This window comes from Centroberyx gerrardi, chromosome 3 (genome assembly GCF_048128805.1).
Source record: "Centroberyx gerrardi isolate f3 chromosome 3, fCenGer3.hap1.cur.20231027, whole genome shotgun sequence".
Taxonomy (NCBI): Eukaryota; Metazoa; Chordata; class Actinopteri; order Beryciformes; family Berycidae; genus Centroberyx; species Centroberyx gerrardi.
The window spans coordinates 12080923-12103155 of record NC_135999.1 but is presented as its reverse complement, the minus strand read 5'-3'; the positions used below and the strand labels follow the sequence as shown (position 1 = coordinate 12103155).

Here is a 22233-nt window from a genome sequence, read left to right as displayed (position 1 = left end):
AGCTTTCAGTTTTCAATTTTTTGCCTTCCCTGCCCCCTCCTGCCTGGAGCAAATAGATTCCAGTGATTCCAGTAGTCCATTGATTTCTGTCTGCCACCCTCAATTATTAATGCATGTCACATCCGCAGCATCTGCAAAACAATTGCGGTGCACAGGCACAAAGAAGAGCCGCAGTCTAATCCATCATAATTATGAGCAACTCCTCTGCAGATGCTAAAGGAATGGGCAGCTGAGGAGCTCCAAGAAGGGCCCAGATTCTATGTAAAGTGTCAGTAAAAAACAGTAGAACAGTCCTTAAAAGAAGGAAAAGGTGGCACTCCTTTGATCAAAACTGTTTCCTCAAATCTTCATTGCACTAATCTTTTGTTCACATTTTTTTTTAAAAAACAATCTGACCACAACAATCAGTAAAAGAGACAACGTTGGGCCATTAACTAAGGCTGGCTGACAGCAGAGAGAAATGACATCCCATATGTACATTCATGGCTGTCAGGAGAGGAGGGGTGTTCAGGTTTTACAAAGCCTGTGGCTTGAGTTCAGTTGGCTTCAATTTGCCCTCAATTAAATCTGCATCCAAGATTGTAGGTCATGGGCTCATCATGCCATTTGTGTGTGTGTTTTCATATCTGTTTACTGTTGATTCACACAGTCTCCACTCTCCTCACCTACTTAAAAAAATAGAAAACACACTGATGCAGATTGCTCTTTAGCCAGTGGCAGTCAATAGTATAGGCAATAGAGACAGCCATCTTTTCAAACACGCTGTGCTTGGCTCTGAATATGTTTTTCATAGGTGTTCATAGGCCTTTGTCCATATACGTCAAAAAGCATCCTACAGCAGTGCCTCAACCCTCTTCTCTGAATACTCACAGGAACTTGAAGGGTTTGGGTCAGTTTTGGATATTTCTCTCAAGAAACGTAAGCCACAACTGTTTTTTTTTCACCTTTGCTTGCAGCTAGTTTTTAGGTTTAGCAGCCTCAGTTTTCACTTTTTATTATATAATGATGATTTAATTGTCCATAGCTAACGTCATCTAAAGCTAGGCTGTTCGCTAACATAAGGCAAATAATAGGAAGATCATAATTAACTTGTGACTGATAGCTCTGTGAGATTTTACAAAATATTATTGCATTTAGGTTGGAGAATGTAAATTAATGGTCAGAGGTACTATCAGTGTTCGGCATCTCTAAAGTTACTTGCTTTAGTTATAAGTGAAGAGACAGGCTTTAAATAGTCTTTTGCAAATGCGTTGCCACAGTATGTTGGCCTGACTGCAAACTGTAAACAGCATTGTAAGTAAATTTGTTCATCAAGTCAGATTAGGCTCGACTAGTCAAAAAAAATTCAGCTTTTTTATGGTTCTCCAAGACTTGGGTCAATATATTATACAAGGATCTGGATATCATGTGCATGTAAATTAATACATTGAAACAATAACTCGCCCTGATTTCTGTTCTTGGAAAGCTGTCAAAATTGAAATCAGCAAAACTCTCTGTATGTACTTATAACAAGTAAATAATGTCCTTTTGTCCATGGAGCTCTGAGTGAAGCCACAGGACACAACTGCAGAGCCGCTATGGTCAGATAAGAAAAACATGGCACCCAACCTTTGAAAACATAATTGGATCCAGCTTTAGATTCCCATGAAAGCCCTCCTGTTAATGTGAACACACTATAGGCTCACTATAGGCACTGACTGATGTTGAGGCAGGAAAAAGGAGAAAAAAATTAATAAATAGTTGAGGCAGTATGGTATGTTTCATTTGGCACAATAATGCTCCGTCATTGGGGCTGATTATCACATCTGGAACCCATTGATGAACTGCTGATGATACTGGCAGAAGAGCTGTCATCTTCAAACTACATCTATTATTCCAAGCCTGAGCACCTTTATTGAGGAATGAAAAAAACAGAGGAGGGGGATATGTTTGTATGTACAGTATCCATTTCAAACACAATAAGCATAGCCTAATGAAGCAAAATCAGCTATTGACCACATGGATAGATTAACCAAAGAATGTCTAACTAAAAAATTGGAAGGTTTAATAATGCTTTGCAATTTGTGGAAAAATCTCTTAGGATGTAGTAGATTTTAATAAAAGTGGATTAGATTTGAGTGTAGAAATGCCTAATATATAACAGATTCAACTACACACATGAAATGTATTCCATCTGTGTGGGTAGACTGGAGACTGGGCTAGTTTGCAAGAGTTTCTTTGAAGGACTTTAAATGGAGCACCTGCTGCGCCGACTGACATGAATACTGGGTGAAAACTTCATTCATCTTCCGACTTAAAACTTAATTTCAACTGCTTTTCAGAAAGTTACCCATTTCGTAAAGTAGTTCAAGACCTCAGAACCTCACTCACTTTGCAAGGGACTGTTTATAATCAGTTTCCTCCATTTCCTTAACTTTACACAACGTCCCAACTGACCACATGGGACATGAATCAGGCTAAAAAGTCTTCACTGTGGCTCAGCCTACGCTGTCTGGACCGAGATGATCATGGGAAACTGTCAGGCCGAGCTCCGGCCAGGCAGCGCTGGCTGGTTGACATAATGATCTCCTCCCCTGTGTCAATCACCCCTCCAGGACATTAGCAGCCCTCCAGACCCCCGGTGTTAGAGTGCTAAATCTCCCACTAACGAGCCAAGCTGTTACAAGGGTGTCTGGGAGCTCCTCTCGTTGTCACAACAGAGCCAGCGCAGCCTGTGGCAGCCAGCTGCCTGTTAGCAGGTGGGAGAGGGAAGCAGCACACCGAAGACAATGGGGAACTCTCAGGTCAATGGCTGAGGAAAAGGGACTTGAAGGTGTCATAAAGGTGAAGCTAGAAGTGAACTATTGTATGTATCTACTGATTTAGGGTTATTAGTCATGAGGATGGTAAAGATTTATTAGAAATTTAGACATTTTTTTAAGGCAGTCTAGATGTATGATATTGCTTTCAGCATTAACTGCAAAGTAAAAAAAGATCACATACATAGAATGCTTTTGTTCATGATTGATGAACTAAATGGTCAGAGAGAACTTTAGTCTAACAACTATATGGCAAAATAACTATCTGACTGTGATATTAAAAGCACAAGATAAGCCTAAAAGACAATTTGGAAGGCAATGACGAAAGAATGTTTGACTTCATAAATAAATATCTTTAAATCAAGTCAGTAACTTTTCAGAAAACCTAGCAGAAACTATTATCATTATTAAAATAAAAAGAAAGAGTGTACAGTATGTGAGGCAAAGTAGACCAATGTTACAGCTCTTCCATTAAGAGTTTTTAAAGGGCTATTCTGTAATTCTGACCGCCATCGACAGTGTGTTGGAACATAATGATAGACGCAATGCTGGACTACCTGATCGCTTGTACTCAGACGGTATTATTGGACCCAGACGATGATGGATCTCATGAGCAGCTTGGGCAACAAGTTGCAGAGCTAATCTCCCTTTTGCTGCTGTCAGACAGTGGCGGATGTACAGTAGCACAGCAGGATCCCACCGCTGGCATCGTAATCAGAAGTGACACTGAGCCTCTTTATGTTTTTGTTAAAATTTAAATGTGTTATTTCCAAAAATGAGTGCGAAAAAACCATGAAACATGCATACAGCTCCTTTGATGAATAGCAAATGGCCTTAGCATTCAGAAGGCGTCTTTGTCTACACAACATCACAATCGGATGTCCTCACACATGGCAGATCTACTAATTTTACAATGTGCTATACTATATGATCTGTTAAAGTGAATGCTGTAGAGTGGTTGGTTGGTTGGTTGCAAACTGTGTAGCTTGTATGCAGGAAATGAAGAGGGTGAAAATGATAGGCGGTCATTATGATTAGCCTTATACTGCATTATTTTATTTTATTTTTCTTTTTTCATGTAGGACATCAACAGCTTAATCAATCTTTCTCAATACTGATGCTGCAGTTTGACTGAGAAGAATGACAGTTTGCTGCTATTAACAATGTAGATAACAAATAAAAAAGTTAGTGCAAATTTATGTCTAACAATGAGCACTACTAGGAATAAAAAAATCTTTGATGAAAGCCAGAAATTTAAACTGACACATTTTAAGGTTGAATCGGTGCATATGCATGGTTTTTGCAGTCGGCTCTTTGCTCAGTAAGAGAACGTCACTTCAATAATTAAACTCAGTTTGGGTTCTAAAGGAACTGAGCATAAGGGAATGAATAAAATAAATGCCTGTATCTTTTCAAACACTTCTACATATACAGTATTTGATCCCTAAAAACATAACAATGAGGTAAGGTGCTATTTCCCAACCCCATGTGACTGGCTCTTTGTTTTGTCTGCCCCTCAGTGGAGTCTGTAAATCAGTAACCAAGTCATGAGGTGAACATTAGTGCTAAGCTGCTTTCAGTGCAGCTCCAGTCCTATGGGACACGCCAGAGTTTACAGAGGACCGAGCGGAGCCAAGCAGGTTGTCACAGTTGGATACACCCACACTGACAACAAAAAAAATCTTTGCAAGCCCAGAACAAAGCCAGAGATCCCAGCTGAGTGTGTGCGTGCATGTACGCCTACAAACATACAAACACACGCACACCAATTACGCAATGTTGTAAGCATAACTTTGACTTGTGCTTGCTTCGAGACAATTGGAGTATTGGCCGCATCCTGTTGATTCTTTATTAAAAGTGTGATTCACATGGAGATCTATTTTTTGCCCTGGAATTAGAGCACTAAACTAAACCAGAGGCACAGTTTTGCAGTGGCTTCAGTCTAGATGCCTGCTGGAACTTATAATGCTTGTGTCTTTGATCTATTTTTGATTTCCCTTGTAGTGGCTAATGTCCACCAGGGAAAAAAGTGCTGTTTGTTTCAGGTTATGAGATGACTCAACTTGCTTTGCTTGAACTGAATTCCCAATGAAGGTCCCTCTCCCTCCAGAAGTGAGTGCCTTTGTCTCTATATAGTGTTGTTGTTGCTGCTGTGTTTGGTTTCCGGGTCCCTCCCTCTCCCACAGCCTCTCCTCCAATCTTCTGCCCTGTAATTACGCTCCAGGTTCCTCTCTTCTTCTGGCTGCCCTTCATCTACTTCCCTCCTCTTCGGTCTATCATCTAGCAAGTGATTGGCCCGTGCAGTTATGAACCTGGCTGTTAAGTGCTGTTGTAGAAACCCGGACAGACGTAGCCCATAGGTATTGCCTCTATAGCTATGTATTTGCTGGCATTTATAGATGGTCAGTTGGTTTAGTGCTTTGAAGCCTGGGGGCAAGGGTGGACTCTTGGACACAGTGTGAGCAGTGTTGTAAAACAATGGAGACAGTTTGCACAAGAGTCATTTAAGGGCAATGGCTAATGCACATGACTGTAGAGCCACATTTAAAAATGACCGTTCACTGTTTCGATTTGAACATTGCTGTGTTTTACCGTGGCAAGGAGTACACTTATATTTTGTCTGTCCATCATTTTGCCGATACTGGAGTATAAACTCTTGAAGCACGGCTCCAAGCCACTTGGTACTTTGGATATTTAGCCTTATTTCCTCCACCAGCATGATACTTTCTCCCCACAACACTGAAGTGCAGCAAAGTTCAATGCACAGGACTCACACTGTGTTTTTGTTATCCCCAAAGAGAGCCAGTGAAATACGAGAGCTGCCTTAGTGGACGGGGTCTATTTGGCGTGACTTGGCAGCCGTATGTGACATTCACCAATAACGACAGCTGCTGGGAGAGTGAGGTCTCGGCAGTCTCAGGTTGAGACCTGGCTAGCGCGGGTATACAGCCCTGCTGTTGAAGAGAGGGGAAGACATGGAGCGGCCCTGTAAATCAAATGCACACTTGCTGAAACACATTTTGAGTCCCAGGAATAAGCTGTTATCTCAAGTGTACATTTCCCCTTCCTTCACTCAATAGGCCCATTTGTATTTTCCTGTAGGACGATAAGAACATGGAGCATGTGCCCAGAGACTGTAAATTTTGAAAGAGTGTAGTGCCATTTTAGTAAATCCTGCGCCTAATCAGCTGGATCATATCAAAGTCTGGTAACTAAGAAGAAAGTTCAGAGTAGCCTTTCTTGTTTGTCTAATTTCCCATTTGACCTGCTCCACTATGCCTAGACCTCAACTTAATGACATATGACACATGAAAACATGATGAAAACCCATTTCCTGAACAAATTTTGTTACTTTATGGCAATGTAATATTTTTTAAATGCTGTACATTGTCATTTCATGACCAGACAACAAACAAGTAAATAATTCTAATGCCGGTTTTGTCTTTCATCCCACAGAGAGACACTTTAAACATTGTGTGAATAAAGAGCACTGGAAATGAAGTCATGAGGCGGACAAGTGATCAGCCATGTGGGTAATTTAAAAGCTGTGTAGACATCACTCCCTATAGGCTGTTCATTATAACCTGTGAATTTATGTTTATTTAAAGACAGGTACCAGAGTTTTGTGGGACCACGTTACTGCAGAGCAACGGAGGCAAAAAAACATACACACAAAAGACGACATAGAAGAGAGCTGGAAATAATAGAGCTTAAACTAAGTCTGTATTTATTACATAGCTTTTGATAAGGAATGTTATCTTGTATGAAAAGAACTGTAAAAGCCACAGCGGCTGTGTATATGCTGACAGGCTGGAGTTAGATATTTTTCAGGCTGCACACACCAGAGCTGAAGCTCTTGAGTGAAACCTCATCCTTAGCCAGTGTAATTGGGTCAGATGACTAGCATGCTACAGCGGTTTAAATCCCTCCCATAAATATAGAGCTAGACTCGCTGCTCTGCAATCCCGATGGCCTCTGAAAGGATTTTCACAACATTGCACTCCAACTGACCATCCCCATGTAAACAACAATAACGTAGGCTAAATAACAGCACTGGCCAGAAGCTGTCAAAGATAATTTTTAAATCTGTAAAGGCTGAATTGCCACTATGGCCATCTTTGTTCTACACAGTATTAGTCATGCATCACATAACCTGGAATTAGTCATGCACATGCAAGATTTATAATGGCAAATGCCTCTGAATTAAGAATTCACATGTTACTGTTATGGGTTCAATTTTTGAAGTCATATCAATAGACAGCCTGGAGTTACTTCACTGACAAAGAACAGAATACTGCCTTTGTGGATTCACATTTGCCAGAGCTGAATACCTCAAAATATATTGCAGCAATGCTATAAGGAATATATACCTTCAAAGCAATGCTTGATAATCCCTTTAAGGTGCAGACATTTTAAATGATTCATGACATATGGTTGGTATATGGACTGAGGATTTGACTAGTGCAGAGGATTTTTGAAAACATGATGGTGGTTGACTTTAGCCTGAAAGGTCAATTCAGTCTTAGAACGAGTCTAGTCCGAACCCTCCATGTGAAATGTTGTGCTCGTAGCATGTGTTGTTACTGGTTGTCAAGCATTATGGGACAAATGTTCATTCATGCACTGCGTCTCATTGAGTCTCTCAATAAACCACCTCACACTTGTGATTTGTGTCACATGGCACACACAAGCAGTGCTTATAATGCACCTCAGATGGTTGCTCATACCTTCCCTCTCTTTCTTTCTATCTGTCTGAACATATGACATTCTCCACATTACCCTGGCTTAGCAACAAAAGGCCCCTGTGTCTGCAGTTATTTATATAAATAATCCAAATTTATGTGCTAGCTAGATTATTGCAACATTTCCTCACAATTCCTGCAACTCATTGCAGTGTTGTTGCATTTAAAAACCTAGGCAGCATGTGGGATCTATGCTCAGATAGCATATAGCACTCCATTCTACATAAATTTTAAGAGAAAATAGTGAGAATCCTCACAATACAGCAAAAATTTAGATGAAGGTAGACCACAAATTGGTCAAAGCTCCTCAAGCCATCCTCGATTCTCTCAGAAACTTCTGCCCTCTCACTAGAAAGCTCAAAAAAGCAAACCCTGCTGGTATTCATTGTGCTTTTTTGCTCTCTAGGCCCACATGTCTAAGTGATCAGGTATTGTTTAACCTCTACCAAGCCTCCTACTCAATAAGAACTCAGAATAACGAAGACATTTTTACAAATGTGCCTCAAGCTATATTCATACTACCCTTCACAATTCTTTCCCCAGGCATGCCTTAAAGTGGCGACGTTTATATTAGACCCATTCCCAAAGAAAATCCCTGAGGACAACCATTTTTCCCCTCAAGCTGCTGGCTGCCATTTCTTAAATTAGGTGGGCCACAGGGTTTGGCTGATTCCTATCTTTTGTGGGCTGGTAATTGTCTCTTCCTTCTTGACATTTCACAGTTTCTCATGTATCTACATCAGCATATGAATAGAGGAGAAAGGGAAAGTTTGGAAATGCGGACCTAATTAGTGTTTACTGCAACTTATTGTGTGGGCAGGGGGTCACCTTTTCCTGCTCTCCAAGACTGAAAGTGAAGTCATTTTGAAATGTAATGTTGTTACTCTATTTCAGACAGTGAATGTTCCAACATCAAAGAGTGAATCCAGTTAAAGATCTGTTGATATAAAGCATGTTCTGGCCCTGATTAATGGTTGATCCTTCTGCCTCACATTTGGGGCAAATACAGCAGAATGAGATCAGCATAGCCTCTGTTTTACATTACGATGTGGGAATAGGGAGATCTTCAAAAGTTTTAAGATTCAAAGACCTTAGTTCCTGCATTCTGGTGACTTTTCCAGTATAAATTAACAATGAAAATACACTTACATTTACATTTTACATCTATTTACATTTTGTAATTTAATTTACATACAGGACTATAGGCTCTAATATGGCCATCCTGCAATTATTTGTTGTAGATGAATGTGTATAGTGCTTAGCAGCCTGGAGTACCATGCTTCAAGGAGTGTATGTGTGTGCTGGACCTGTGGGCGTATGTCTTTATCTTCTAATACTCCATTTCTTTTTCGTGGTATTCACACGTTTGGCTCCAACCACCACTGAGCTAATAACTTCACCATCAACACTCCATTTTTGGTGTAACATATTTTGTTGACTGTTCAGAAACAGCAGTGATAGTTGAGGGCCTTGATTTTTTTGTGTTACTGTTTATAACAAATATAGTAAATGAGTAGATTTTGAAACTTGATCAAAATATGGGAGATGAGACAATAGGAAAACATAGGGAGAGGGTTTATGAAAATCAGGAGTCTCCCAGGAAAATGTGAGGTTTGTTAACAGCAATTCAGATATTTGAGGTATCAGTTGACGTGCTGAGTTAGTGCTGGGACTCTACACAATTTAGGTGGCACTGATAACAGCATTGGGGAGGGAGTCTGACGTAGCTACAGCACCCTACAACCCAAAGATATTGCTTTGGTGTCAGGTGAAACTGCAGTTTCCTGTTGATGACTGCACTGTTGCCTAATCACTAGATTGTGACATAATGGCTGCGTCACATGATAGCCTGAAGCAACAGATCACAGACTTTCTTCCCTCTTCTGGCCCTTCTTCTTCCTCGTTGGCTGACCAAAAAGAGTGCAACACTGCAGGCAGAACCAACTTGCTGAGGAAGCTAATGCTGATGACCAGCTATGTGCCTCTCTCCCTCCATTAAATGTGACATGAAAATCTCCTTTCATTTTAAACTGATGCAATGTATTACTGACATATATTATCTGACAATCCTGCGTTCACAAGTTTTCTAAGCTCTTGGTTGATTTTCAGTGTCTAAATAGAAATACAAATGCATGTGAATGTGATTCTAAATTGTCTTAGTGTTCTTCTTTGGGTCTGAGGACTAGATTAATAGATTATCTCAACCCGCAGAGGATATACACTTCTGTTTGTAATTTCATCCCAAGAGAGCCTCCTCCCCCTCCACCAGAAGAAGGGATCTGCACAATCCACATTGTTCTTTATGTCTAATGCGAGACAGATGTGGCCGAGTGGTGGAGATTCCCACTGAAGTCCCTGTGCTCCCACATCACTTCATTTCATTACCTTCCTTTATTGTGCTTTGACATCTATTCAGCACCATTTAATCAACTGAATTTGTTTTCTATTAATGGATAACATTCAAGTGCCTAAGTAGGTAGAAATGTACAAATGGCCCATCAGTATCAGTTTGGTTGATCTTTTGGGAATATGGATTAAATATGCAATGGCTGGTGTTCAAACTAATAATATTTAATCAGTTCTACTAAAATGTACGACAGGATGTTAGGGAAACTGGCCTCGGAAAAGCAGTGATTCCTACAGCATGGACCTAATAAAAAAGGTCTTCAAAAATAAGTCTGTTAACTGAGCCTGTATATGTCCTTGAGGGGAATAGCACTCAGTTTTCAAAATCACATGTTATTCCTATGGCCAAGGGCAGCCAGGTCAACAGAGCCAAGCTAATCTGTGATCAGATCTGATCAGCCAATCAAGTAGATAGATCGGTGATGGTTCATAGATCAATAAGTGTGTCAGTGGTAAGAGGTTGCACCCCTTGCCCATTGGAATAAACAGGGATGATATAATGACAACTACAACAGCAGCTCCTTTCACCACATGGTTTACTTGGCAAGCTGAAAAACAACCTAAAAAGATCCAGCTGGAAAGTGAAGTTGAAACTATCTTGTCAAATGGAGGAATTAATTTGCACACAAGCAAGACTGGAATGATGCAATCACAGTGAGACACAGCAGGAAGAAGTGCAGCACCTACAGTATTTTGGTAAAATGAACAGAATAGACTCAACAAGAGGCGTTCCAGTCAGCAAAATCAGCATTTCGATATTGGGATATATTGTAGGCGGGCAAGGTCACGAGACAAAAAGGTCATGGATGACTTTGTCGAGACACAAACAAACCTTGGTGGAAGAAATCAACACCCTCGAATATGCAGACATTGGTAGTGGAACCAAAATGTCAGGTGGAAGTGATAAGATGTGCTTATAGCAGCATCTCACGCCATGCAGGGGAAACAGATAAAGAGAGCGAGTGTAGAGAGAGGAAAGATTAACTGGAACCAAAACCATAAACATAACCAAGTGCTCATAGTCACAGTAAAGATGAGTGAAAACACCAATCCAGGACTGTCTGGTCCTGCTGTTCAGGGTCCACTGGGCTTTGTCTTTGTGTTATGGGAGGGTGCTGTGGACGAGTCCTATGGAAGGAGCCACAAGGTATCTATTCTGGGGAATTTGGGTGTCAATGATTTGTGGCAATGTTAAGGACCCAGGGACTTGTGGTCAGGCCTTCAAGACAGTTTCAGAAACACTCATGGACCATAGCTCAGCTTCTCAATGGGACTGGATTATTTCATGGAACCTACATTATCAGGTCCATGCTTTTTGTTTTTCTTTCATTTTACATTGTTTGCTTGTTTTTTGGTTGTTGGTTGGTTTTGTCAAGCCTGCTTTACAGAGGCCAGGTTGAAATGCATAAAGTTTTTACTTGGAATGAGTCATGGATCTGTGGCCTTTAGAGCAATGTTGATTTTAAAGTTGATGTTGACATGATTTTTGGCGTTGAGGTTGTTGAAGTAGATACTGGTGTTCAAGCTATTGATCTCAAATTGTATTATATTGTTAATATAATTGATGTTGAAAATATTGCTTGTTGTGGTGTTTTAAGATGTGTGGTGTTGTTAAATGTCTGATCAGTGCCAAATGTGAGAATAAAGTAGGTCGAGCATCATGTCAGTGGCAAATGTGAGACGTGACAATAGCTTAGTTTTGTCAGATAACTTTTCACAAGACACAGATCTGAATAATAACCTGTTTAACTGCTTTTGTTCTAGGTGACATGCCCTTCCTCTCCAAATTTGTCATACAACTTGTTCAGCAGGTATTCTGGGTCAACAGAAACCACATCACACACACATTGTTACAAATCATTATGCTACCATATGCTACTACTACACTTCAAGTCAGTCTTATATTCAGCATTTTAGATTTATTTCTAACAATGCAGCCTACATTTCAAAGCATCATGAAAAACTGCACAATACTATATTTATATATATATATATTTTCTTTAGTTATAGCAGAGAATTAGCTTAACCTTATGATTTGACTCATACTGAAACCAGCCAAACAACTGCTGACACCACGCCTCTCTGTCAAAGAGTCATGATGAGAAAGACAAAAACCATGTAAGTAGAACAGAGCTATTTCCATTCATGTCAATGTAAATTGACTGTTTCCCAGAATAGGTCAATCCTGATAGTAGAAAATAGTTAGCCTAGACCAAATCGTAGACATGTCATGTTTTGGTTTTTCCCTATTGAGCCAGCAGAACCTGAGAAAATCAAGAACACTGTACCATGGGTGAGTGCAAAGCTTGTACAGAGAGTCTAAACCTATCTCTCTGTGCCTCCAAGCTGCATCACATGGAGGCTCTAATTAAGAAGTGGGCTCTTGAGCGCACAAAACACACAGAAACCCAATAACCTGCCCCCAACCCCTCACAATGCTGCACTTTTCCTTCCTAGCTGCCTGTCTCCTTCCTACCAACCCTTTGTCTATGCAACAGTCAATATATCTGACTAACTTGATGAACTGTGCGCAGTGCAAAGTTAATTTCTTTCAGAGTGCATGGTAGCCATGGCGACCATCTTATTAGCGCTCCAAAGCCCATCTGGTCTAAACATTACCCCAGCACGGCTGACTGGAGAATAGGCTGCTTTGCCGTGGTGTGCACATGTGCTTTACGCATTGATCCTGCCAGTAAATCAATAGTGCCACATATTCAGAAACCTACATTTGCACTTGTGCAGATCAACACCTTTGAAATTGCATTTTAGAAACACTGTGAGCTGTAGAACCTGAAATAATACATTTCTGTATCCCACTTACTGAAGTTGGTTGCCCAATTCAAACTGTTCTTTACAGTTACTATGCTAAATCTGTATTCTGTTAAATGAGCCTCTCAGATAGAGCCAAGAAAGATACTGTAAGCGTTTTCAATTGAAGTAGTGATATATGGAGTTGAATACTTTTCCCTGACCTTTTTCTTCCTCATGACAATTTTCCCCACTAATACAGTCTGGCATGAGATGGAAAATGGACACACCAAGCCAACTGATGAGCCAACTCCTATCCCCATGTTTCTTCAATTCCCTGTTAGCCTGCAGGTCTTGGCATGTGCTTAGCTCACAGGCACATTTATTTAGCAAATATTTCCTTTCTGTTTGCATGATCCAAATCCAAACCAGCATCCAATTAAACAGGAAGCGGAGGTGAACAGTAAACAGAGCAAAGGGAAACATTATTGTAAGAGGGGAAATTAAAACATGGCACACACAGATGGCAGTGGAGGAATTCTTAATGGACTCAGTACCAGGACAGATCTCAGTGACATGGAAGACGAAGCTAACCCAAGGAGCCAGAAGAGGAGAGTGGCTTGTTGTGATCAAAAGGAAGTCAAGCTTGTTCATCTGGTTTCCTTTCCTCTTCCATTCTAAAAATGTAAAATCAAAGATCGACTGCAGAGCCAAAGATAACAATGAATGAGAAATATTTCCAATGTGCTCTTTTGTCATCTGGATAGAGTATGTGCTGATATTCTTTCCCTCATTGGTTTCCAAGCAGCCTGACCTAAGCCACTGTTGCTAAGCTCCCTCTTTCCCTCCACTGAGTGGGAAGCACGTGACTCTCATTGAATAGAGATCACAAATCCTTCTGAGTGAGGGATATTTTCTGTGATTCATGGCTTCCATGGAAGGGCATCTAGACCCCTCACAGCATCTCATGCCCCTCAGCAATTCATCAGCCATGCATCCATTTTTCTATGATGAGGACCATTTCTCAAACACAGTCTGAATATTGTTTTAGTGATCACTTAGACAAATTATGTTTTTCAAATACGGCAGAGAATCATCAATCATGTTCCACTATGTAGCAGACTGGTGCTTTTCTGCACAAAAACTGTTATTCTGTCTTCTGTGAGACCCGCCACATCTGTATGACTGTCATCTGAGTAGATACGGTTTGATTACAGGTATCACTGTAGTGGAATCATGTCAGATCGCTGCATATCATTTCATCCACGACTCTCTTTCCATTCAGACCCAGTGCTGCAATCAGACTTTGAAAATTCCCCAATGTAAATACGTTCATGGGCGCAAAACAAACGCATTGCCATTATTAAGGAGTAAAGCTCGGAAAGACACCAGCTGCTGCACCAGTACATTCCACAGAGGAAACCTAATATTGAGCCTGGGCCACTTGAAGCCTTCAGAAGTAGTTAGTGATGTCATTCAAAGCCTTTGGTAGGGTTACGCTTCTAAATGACATTCAGGGCCAGCTGTCTGTCTTTGTGCTCCTTGTGTAGACAACAGGGGGCCAAAGGGCCTAACCTTTTCAGTGACAGCTCCTAGGAGCAAACCGGCTATATCTGACAGCCATTTTAGAGCAGGCCAAACAGCCATCAGAGGCAGTTGTTTAGATCGGCGTGGTGCCCTTTGAGATTCCACTATCATGCGGGAGCTTTGCAGATCATGTGACAGAGGCATTAGTTATGGAAATTCCTTTTCGGATCTTGACCTAAATTAGCCCAGCTTTATTTTGATCAAAAGATGCATTGTGACAAGCCGCATAAGAAAGGCTATCGTCCTCCTCTTTTGGTCCTAAAAGGAAAATTTGCCGGTGAACCTCTCTCTCTAGGATTAGACCGCTGAAGAAGCTCCCTCGTGTCCACAGACTTAATTTAACCGGAACCGACTGACCTCTTTACATTTTGACAGAGTTTGACTGTGCGTGTCAGACCCTAGTTTGAGGTTAGGTCACTTATTAGGCTTGCAAGGCATCTTGATGGCCTGTGAGTGTGCAAGTATGCTACCTGTCCACATATTGTCACACCTATATGTTGCAAGCCACATCATTTGGCTTGCCTAGGGTCACAAACATCATGACAACACCAGCATTTGTGTCTGCATACTTTCATACTCCCCTTCTATTTTAGTAACCTCCTCTCACATTTTTCTTATACATAAATTCACAACAGAGAATTTTTAGTTCTAGCATTGGGGAAAAGGTGCACTAAGTTTACTGGTCAAAACAAGTTTTCTCAACAAATAAACCTTAATTCAGAGATCCCCCAGATTTTGGAAAGACCATATTTACCAGTGAATTAACACTTCCTCATACCAAGTCCATCACATCAAAGCAGCGCAATGCAAACCAACTTGAAAGATGTGTCCTTGTGGACCAAAATAGGCCTTCAGTAATGTCTGCGCACATACAAGTCGAGTTTAAGCGTTGACACACTGCATGAAATCTTGCAAATTTGTGTTTCCAAATTTTTAAATTTAAAAGGAGTTGATGAGATAATCTGACGTGTGAAGGTAGTAGGCGTGTACATTCGTTCCATGAACACTGATCTGATCTTTGTCCAATCTTTGAACTGAATACCGCATCATATTACAGTAAAACTAAAAGTTTGGCACTATCGAGGCCTTCACCGGCTCAGGAGGCCATGCGCTGTCAGAGCGGCGGTAACCTAGAAAGCCGTTTGCCGTCAGTGTCGCCACGTTCTGAGCTACAGATGCTTGCCTTTGCCTTTTCATTGTTTTCTCACTTTTCACTTCTAGCGGCAGCACCAGCGACAACGACATTCAAATAGATTGCCCGAGCGTAGCGGGAGCGGCCGAGCGAGAGGCGGGAAGAGATGCTATTCGCTTTGGGATGGTTACGTAACATCTCACTTGCCTCTCTCGCTGCGGAATGCCAGGATAGTGTTTGTAAACAGAGCGGCCATGTGCGTGTGCTCACGTGGAGGAAGCTTTTGAGTCTCTGCCCTCGCCGGCTCACCCCTGAGGTAAACCCTGACATCGATACATGCTCGCAGGGCCAGCAACGCTCCCTCCGGCCCAGTGCCACTCAAACAGAGCCTTATCACTCCCAGGCCATAATTACACCTCAGCCCGGCGAAGGCAGGGCCTCCTCGAAAAGGATCCCCAGGATGTGTCGTTGGGATTCGCCATGTATCCGGTGTAGTAATTATTGATAATAGACATGTTTTTGTGACTCAGACTCATAAAAAGATTATTACTATTACACAGTTCCAGCGATGACTAACAAACAGAGCCTTTCCACTCTCCCTATCTCGCCATAATTACACCATAATCTCGCTATAGCAAGGCAAGGCCTCCTTGGAGAGGAACGCCAGCATTTGTATTTGGGATTTGCAATGGATCTTGTGTGGTAATTATTGATAAGAGACAGATTTTTGTGATTCAGACTCATGAAGAGGACATCATTATTAAATTTAAGAGAAGACAAGCACAGAACTTTCTTGAAACCGCAATGTTTCCCAATATTTCCAGCGCCATACATAGATGAGTGATTCACAATTGAAAAGATCTCTTGATTAACATTCTGCAGCCATTTCAAAATGTATCAGCACATAAAGCATGGATAATCTGTCAATAAATGGTAAAAGTCAAACCTTGTTTATGCAAAACGATCAGGAATGAGGGACATTTGAAAGACTGAAAGGTTTGTCAAACAGAGCCATCTGAAAGACTGAAATGTCTTTCAAATGACCATGTTTTGCAAAATTGCCTGTGCTGCTAAGTTGCAGTTATGCTTTTAACTGCATGCGCCAACAAGAAAATTCCCACAATTGTGCACAACTGATGGTCAGTTCAGTGCAAATGTCTGAAATGTGTATAACTCAAGGTCTACTTTATGGCACTAAGATTCCAGTGCAGTACTACCTGATTGTGGTTCGCTGCCTCTCTCTCTATGGAAAAACAACCCCCAATAGCAGACAAGAGAGAAATCAATATTGCAGAGATCAATACGACACTCAGTATCTCGCCATTTTGTCTCAGGAAAATAGTCAAGCTAAGGCCAGCCAGCACGCAAAGGTAGTGCAATCTAAAATGTCCAACCTACCACTGGACCTGCTCTACTGTGTCACTTCTGCAGCAGCCCTAGGGTGGAAATATGATGCGTGGGCTGAACAGAGAGGGTCAGGGGTTAGGGCTTGGGTATTGTAAGTGGACAGCATTGTTGTGGAATGCTATGGCAACTGGACATTCTTCCCGAAGGTGATATTGTCTTTTACCCTGGGAGTGACATAAAGGGGACTTGCGGCCATGACGAAGGAGCAACCCAACCGCACGGCTTTATCTGTGGGTGTGGATAGATGAGAGCAGCTATGTCCATGTGATTGATCTATCTGGCCCTTCCCCCACTCTGCTCCCTACAGACCTATTGAAGGTCTGCTGCCTTTTCAGTGCTGACGTAACAGCAGCCATGCAGGGGCTCAGGGAAGCACTTCCAGTAGCAATATGTGTTTTTTAGTTTATGTTGTGATGTTATAACATGGAGCTATACTGCAGGTCAGGATTAAGCATTTTGAAATCCTGTTTTACAAAGCAACTGAATGCAAAAGAGAACAAAAACTGTACTTCCACACCTTGACAACCATTAACAATATGCATTAGTTAGCAAGCAAGAAATGGTTTAGGTGCAATCCCTCCAAACTGAGCAGATCACATTATATTAGTGTGGAATGTGATGTTTCATGCGCAAATGGAAAAGAAAAAATCAAATAAAACCCACAGTACACAAGAGCAGAGATACAAAACACCCTCCTTATTGACTTTTTAGTTTGATCCGTCCAAAGAAGCTTTTCACTTATCTCTTGGGTTGGGTAAGAAAAAAATCAAACTGGTATTCGATTTTTTGGCCTACCCTGGTTTTTCGCATAACATGTGTCTACATTAACATCATGGAAGTCAGTCAGAATGGAGCAATGAAAAAAAAAGCCTGGGTCACCTGATCTCAGGCAGTCATAACATACTTTATATGAAGACTATGGAACACGCCCCTGCTTACGCACTTGTGTTGACACTACACAGTCACTGACCATGCTTGCCATATCAAAACAGAGCCATGCCATCACCCCAGTGGAACACACACACCGCCATTGTTGTGTCCAAAGCTCTTGACAGCTCGCTGGGAATAAAAACTGGACTGACCCTCTTCTAGTACAAGCACAGAATATTTTAGAGTAGAGAGTGTAGTGTGGAGGCTACATGCTCTGCAAAATCCGCCACAAAAATGCAGCGTGTAAACAGAAACGCTTAAAACAGATGCGTAATTAAAAAGGGAAAAGTGCGATATTGGTTATTAGAGGCCAGTGTTCCCCTCTGTCTTCATCACATAAGCAGATTAGGCTAGCTCAGTGTTTGTCCTCCAGTCAGTTGACAAGCAACTGACTTTTTTTTTGTTACACTGCCTCGCCAACTTCAATATGACACAGTCTGAACTTAGCAGTAGTTTGAAGTTTAAGACGAATCATAATTTAAGCGGTGATAAAACGTAAACTGAATTCCTACATTGTTCATGCATTAGCATTATTTATTAGGCTACATTGTTTATTTGCATCACCCAATTATGGGTCACTTATTATGCTCCCCCTTGCAGGCAGGCCTATTTTGCATTTCACCCTAGGCCAAACTGGAGTAATGTAGCAACTGCTGTCAGTGGAATACACAAGTCAAATACACAAACCTGGGGGAGATAGTGATGTTTTAGTGGGTGATTATAATGTTAATCTTAATGTAGCATTTAGTGAATTCAGCCTAGATAACAGGAAAAACATAATGGCCAATTACCTATTTGTTAGTCCAGGTGAGGCATGAAGTCCTGTTGGGGAGATAAAACAAATTTGATAAAGCTACTATGTCCGATTTGTTGTTATTTTAGATGTTGTGTTCCAGCATTTTACTAATTCTGAAAAATAAGCCCGCCAACCTAATCACTATCTATCTCACAGGCTATCACTTCATTAATTTATTATAATTCAACTAATTTCACTATCCTCGCAGGTATTAGGTCACCATGCTGTTGTTCTACATCTATTCTAATGATAATGAATACAGAACAACACATATTATTTACAATGTCAAGAAAATATAAATGTGTATTTTCTCTCTCTCTCTCTCTCTCTCTCTCTCTCTCTCTCTCTCTCTCTCTATCTCTCTCTCTCTCTTTCACATACACACACAAACATACACACAGACACACACAAACAAACACACACACACACAAACACACACATTTATCTTTGTATCATCAGTAATCTGTTTGCAAATAGTTCTGTCCTCAAAATATTTCACTATAATTTAAGAAATACAACAGTCTGCATATTATTCACTGGTATTAACAGTATATAGAACCTTGTCCTGTTACTAATGGTTTAGGAAGGCTGACCAACAGAAAGAGGATATTTGTTTGTGCTGTCTGGTAATAATCCCTTGTTTAGCCTCCAGTAAAAAAAAAAAAAACCTGCTCCAGAATTGCCATTCTTGTTCCCCCAGCTAATGGTGCGGTAGGATTGAGTTTCATTTCCTTTAGAGCTTTCTGACCTTGTCTGCCTTCACTACACTCTGCCACCACAATTCTCTTCTCTTTTGCCTCTCCTTGGGACTGTGCTTGCCTTTGTGTCTGCTTGTCATTCAGTGGTGAATGCAATGAAAGCTGATTCACAGAGATGCACAAAGCCAGAAGCTATCCCTGCTCCACTGCTATTCACTATGCACTTACTGCTGAACAGGTCCAGGTAGACTTTTACTCTTCTACCTACAGTCTCCCCTATTGAACAGCATAAACACATAAACACATACACAACCGTGGATCTCAAAATGAAAGGATAGGGAAGGTAAAGCTGCCTGCACCATGAACATAGGCTATTTCTTGAAAAATAAAAACAGCCCCTAATGGCTGTTAATTACAGATAAATGTTTAAAATGTGTTTCCCCTCTCAAAACAAATGTACTTATACAAAAACACACTCTTAATACACACTTAAAGACACATTTAGCCATAATTGGATGGTGAAAAATGCAAGGGTGAAATGTTAAGGGGAAAAAATGAGAGCATTACACAAGCATTTGTAATAATGCTTCAAGAAAAAAGTCCTGAACAAGCAGTGTAAGGATACCATTTTCTACTGAAGATGAATTCAAAAGCAGCAAGAGTGTTCACTGAATACAGAAGTCACACAGGAAACACAGAGGATATCTTTCTGTTTCAACTGGCAAAAAAAGAAAGAAAATCGTCAGCCATGTTGGAGTAGCTTTATCTAATATCCCCTCCTTATTATGTTGGCTCTTGCTCTTACGGTGGGGGACATTTGCAACGCTTCGCCTGACACAAAACCACCAAAAATATACCCAAGGTTAAAGGGGAAAAGGGCAGGCAGAGTACAAACGCGCCGAGCAAATTCTCACCTCTTTTTATGTCCCTCCACTTTGTAGAAATTCCAACAAACCGTCTGGATCTCCTCTTTAACAAATCCTAAAGGGCAGCCATCTTGCCTCCTTCTGTTCTTCTATGAAACAGACTATCCTCCACATCAATATTCATGGAAACCGGTCTGACGTCGGCTCTCATCATCAGGAGAAGCCCGGGTGTCGCTGTTGGCCGGCCTGAGAAGTGCACACATATGTGACTCTGGTGTAAGGCAGCAGAGGCACGCCGAGCAGACAAGATGTGCGTGCGGGTCAGGGGGAAGAGCCTTGCTTTGCTGGCAAACTCAAATAATCACAAAATCACTTTCCTGCTGAGTCCTTCCCACACAAAGGGCCAGGTTTTCTTCTCCCCCCCCCCCCCCCCCTCCCCTCTTCCCTTCCCTCTTTTTTGTTTTTTCTTCTTCCCTCAGCCGCACACAATAGTGCACACTATGATGGCTGCCCTGAAGCACTGGAGTGGATTCAGTCAGCAGGACAGGACTCCACCCCCCTGGTTCACTTTTAAGCTGAATATTGCACTGGGCTCAACTGTCTGACTGGGGAAAGAGGAGAGGACGTCCCCCCCCACCCCCCCACCCCCTCCTCTTTCTATTCTCAGACAGGAAGGCAAGTGACTTAGGGTTTTCTTTTTTTCCCTCCCTTTTCTCTCTCTCTCTCTCGACTTCCTTGTTCTTTCATTTTCTCTCAAGCTGTCATAGGTTACAGAAGTTCCCCTTTTGGCGTAGCAGAATTGCAGCAGCAATCACGCGAGTACAGCTTGGAGTCCCACCAGTTGAGCAATGCACTCATTCCCAACGGCTGCGTGTCTTATTTTGGCACTCCTCGGCTGGCAGGCTCATTTTTAGAGTGGGGCGTAAGACAACTCTCTAGCCTCCACACAGGCAGCATACTTCACTTCATGTGTCTGCCAAGACCCACCTCCTGTTGACACTGGCCACGTGGGCTGGCAAGAGATACAGAGAGGAGTGCAAGAGAGAAAAGGGGTTGAGGGTGATTTAAAAGACAAATCCGGCACTGTAAGGTGCTGGAATAACATGAGCAGAAATGAGCTATAATTAGACGAGTAGTTAAACATTTACAGCGCTCCGGCTGAGGTTTTGTAATGGGTTTCCATGACAGTTCAGCTATTTTATGCAGAGGTAAAAGTCTGAATTTAAGTTTGCCATGTGTGCATGAATGTGTTTGTATTCACTTTTTGTTGCATCTTTGCTTTGGTAGAAAATAGGGGGAAAAAAACATATACATAAGTTGTACCATAAGTATTAATACCAGCAATGGAAACAGGAAATGAGTTTTTAGAAAATATTAGGTTCATACTTGCTAGTCTACGTGTGTTGGTAGTAATTTCTAAAAACTATGGCCACAGCCTTCACAACCACATTCAAATAGTGGTACCTCCATTCATCTCACTGTTTAATTCCCCCTTTACTGTCCAGTGCAGATTTTAACAGGTGGGTCTTGTCTGAAAATAATCTGCACTTTGGCTGCAATCCAGGTTTGAAGGGAGACCCCACCTCTTTCCCGTCGGCCCCTGCCTAGCTGCACTGACATTTGTTGACTCAATAGTTTCAGGCTGAGAGCAGAAAAGGAGATTTGTTTTTACACAGAATGGGGGAGGGGAGCAGGCAGAGAGAGGAAGGAGGAGTCACACTTGCTGCAACACAGATACTCCAAAGACAGAGTAAACCCTTTTACCTCTGTTCTGACTTCGTACTTTACATAGCTCACTTGTTATTCATATGGATGTTGAACTGCTGAATCCTGCATTCCTTTCAACCGTATAATGCAAGCAGTTGCAGTTAAGTCAAATTATTTAATCCTTTCTGCTTTTCAGAATAATCAACTGGTCACCTACTAGCAATAGAGCTAAACTGAATGTGCCAAACATTAGGGACACACACTCTTTTCATGATGTACACTGATGAGGGGAATCCAGGTAAAAAAAACATTATCCCTTATTGATTTCCCTTATTAAATCTATACTAATCACAAAGGAGGAGATGTAGCCTAGATGAAGAGAAGCAGACAAGTTACAGAGGGAGTTTTAAACTTTG

At 41.4% G+C, this 22233-nt stretch overlaps 1 protein-coding gene across 1 annotated transcript in view; it reads right to left on the bottom strand.

The window, feature by feature from the left end:
• tet2 (tet methylcytosine dioxygenase 2) overlaps nt 1–20475 on the bottom strand; it is a 33878-nt gene extending 13403 nt beyond the window's left edge. The window contains exons 1-2 of the mRNA XM_078281730.1: nt 20159–20475; nt 18542–18572 (exon numbers count right to left, since the gene is read on the bottom strand). The gene's annotated coding sequence lies outside the window, so the exon portion shown is untranslated. The remainder of the gene's footprint in view (nt 1–18541; nt 18573–20158) is intronic.
• Nucleotides 20476–22233: the final 1758 nt, after the last annotated feature.